Genomic DNA, 2,771 nt, shown 5'->3' with positions numbered 1-2,771 from the left:
GGAGCCCAAAACTGGATGCAGTACTCCAGCTGCAGCCTCACCAAGGCCGAGTACAAGGTGAGAATGACGTCCCGGGATTTGCTCGAGAAGCATCTATGGATGCAAGCCAACGTTTTGGTTGCTTTACTAGCTGCAGCATCGCATTGCAGGCTCATGTTCATCTTGTGGTCAATGATGACCCCCAAGTCTCTTTCTTGCTAACCAATAGGAGATATGAGTATAGGTGGGTGCATTAAACCCTGCCTTTCTCTGACTGTGAGCTGCAGAAAGGCATCTCCAGTCACTTGGGATCCAGAGTCCTCTCCTGATGGCAGGTACTTTTGTTTAATCTTTAAGAGTAGAGCATGGCTCTTTTTCCTGTAAGGTGGTGGTAGCTAGAGCCTACCTTTCTATGTAATGCCTTGAGTTAGAGCAGTGTCCATGAAATGGGAGACATGGGTTTCCCTGGGAGCTAAACCTAAGTCTCCCCTTTGTAGGAGAATGTCTTAGTCACAAGCTTAGAGACTGTTCTGGCTGAAGGTACTCACTTAACACAGTTCTTCCTGTTCAAACCATGCCACAATGCAGCAAAAAAATTAAGATTTATCATATGAGGAAGGGTGACAGAATCATAGAGACTATCACAGTAGTCTGGCCTCTAGCACAGTGGTGAAGAGGAGGAGCCTTGGGCAGGGGCGACGTGTAGGGGCATGACAGTGTACCTCCTACAAAAGGGTGCCGCCAACAGTGGGTGCTCACCATTTGCACCTCCCTCCCCCACCCCCAAGATACCGCTGGCAGCATCTGCAGATGGTCAGCAATCGCCATCGACCACTACTGACACTGCCGGTGGCATCTGGTCAGCGCTCCTCACCCCACCTCCACTGCCGACAGTGTCAGTGGCCTCTGTGAGAGCTCCTGCTCACCATTGCTACACTCCTGCTGCTAACTTCCCGCCACCTCTGTGCCCCGCCAGCCACCAGGGGCACACGTCGTTCATGGCCTTGAATACTTGTCCCTATTCCCTCAATTGTTGTTTTTCATTTTATGCAATAACTGTTGAATATAAGTATCTTAAGCAAATGCTTGAGACCTTTATTATATATAGCCTTTGGTTATTAGGAGCTACATTTCCCACAGATTCAATTCTGTGATCTGAGCACAACTTCCCCTACAGTTGTAGCTCTGGGTTGTGCTAGGTTGTGCCGAGTGCTATACAGGTGCTTAGACACTCTTTCCTGTGCTCCTCTGGTGAAGAGCAGGGAAAAGAGAAGGCAGGCATACCCCAATAAAGCCAAGAAACCCGTGGACCACTTCAGGCACCCACCTATATTTTGAAACACATCAAAGGTTGTTAAACCTCTATACCCTACCAACCTCCCCATTAGATTCAAGGGACACCAAAGAGTTAAATCCTTCTAGAAATTGGCCTACTTCCTGGCCCCAACTAGAGGTGCAAAGTACCAAGCAAAACCCCACAAGATGTAAAGTTTAACAAGCGTATTAAGACAAGAACCAACAAAACCAAACAGCAGTATACAGGGACAGTAAATAGTTAAACTATAGAACAGCTAAGAACCCACTGCCAGCCTGTCACCTGAGGTGGCCGACTATTACCCCAGAGAGCAGACCAGCAGGGCAGGCCTGCTCTGCAGCCTCACCCCCCTGAGGATTTCTATGCTGCTCCCTCATACGCAGGTGGGTACTGAGCACCTCAGAAAAGGGGTAGGTGATACTTTACCTGACTGATGTGACGTGCAGAAGTAGTTGAGTGGCTGGCAGGTGTTCAGGTAATCGGGACCCTCCTGTCATTGCTCCTGAATACTGTCCCACACACACTGTTCTCACTCGCTCCACAGTCAATAAACGATGGGTTCCACAAACACAAGTACTTGAATACTAAATCAGTTGCACATGCACACACACCAGGCAAAAGAGGGAGAGAGGGCAAGCTAGAGCAGATCTCAATGAGCTTTAACTCCAACAATGACCCCCAAAAGCCACCCCAGCCCCTCCACTGGACAGGTGTCTGAACCACGCCACCTGTCAATCACATGCAGATCTGATCATTACTTCCTTAATCAATGCCAATCAAAGTCAATTACAGCTAGGACCATACAAATCAAACTAACCCAACAACCCATAATAACTCATTAATGTAATGGTCCTAACTACTGCAGTTCCCCTGGTTACCAAACAAACAACTAGGTACTAGTCAGACAACTCACTGCACTGTCATGGAAATTTGCTCTGTGAGTGGTGCCAATGCAGAAGCTATCTGGTCTAGGCCAGGGTAACAGGCCTTGAATGTGCCCTTTACATGACCTGCAGACCTGTCACTCATGGGTGACCTAGTTTCCCTGTCAGACGCATGCCCAGTGTGAGAGAGAGTGACAGTGCGCATGCCCATTGCTATTCAGAGAATGACATAATTAAACTGGAAAGTTCTTCGAGGAAAGCGTTCTAATTGGCCACCAATTTCACATAAAAGGTTAGCAGACCCCTCCCTCAGGGGGAGAGACCTGCGTAGCTGGAGACAGAGGCTGACCTTCTCAGGGACTGTCCTCCGGTTAGGCCCTTGGGCCTATAGGTCTCCTCTCCCGTCTGGCATGCTGTATCATTTGTTATCATTGTTTACTGCACCAATCTGTTGGCTTACGACCTACCTTCACATCTGTCTTCGAGCACGATCTCGGATCACCCTTTGGACTCTGGCTATGACTTCGGCTCGACTTACCTGGCTTCGGACTTCGGCAATCATCTCAGCTACCCGACTGTTCTGTGGACCGGTG

General features: G+C 48.9%; 1 long non-coding RNA gene across 1 annotated transcript in view; it reads left to right on the top strand.

Moving 5' to 3' along the window:
• Positions 1 to 1,296, top strand: part of LOC109321657 — a 19,300-nt gene extending 18,004 nt beyond the window's left edge. The window contains exon 3 of the long non-coding RNA XR_002104130.1: positions 1,200 to 1,296. This is a non-coding gene — a long non-coding RNA (uncharacterized LOC109321657). The remainder of the gene's footprint in view (positions 1 to 1,199) is intronic.
• The last annotated feature ends 1,475 nt before the right edge of the window (positions 1,297 to 2,771 follow it).

This window comes from Crocodylus porosus, unplaced genomic scaffold, assembly GCF_001723895.1.
Source record: "Crocodylus porosus isolate Cpor-Errol unplaced genomic scaffold, CroPor_comp1, whole genome shotgun sequence".
Taxonomy (NCBI): domain Eukaryota; kingdom Metazoa; phylum Chordata; order Crocodylia; family Crocodylidae; genus Crocodylus; species Crocodylus porosus.
Note: the sequence above shows the minus strand (reverse complement) of the source record. Positions and strands in the feature narration are given on the sequence as shown.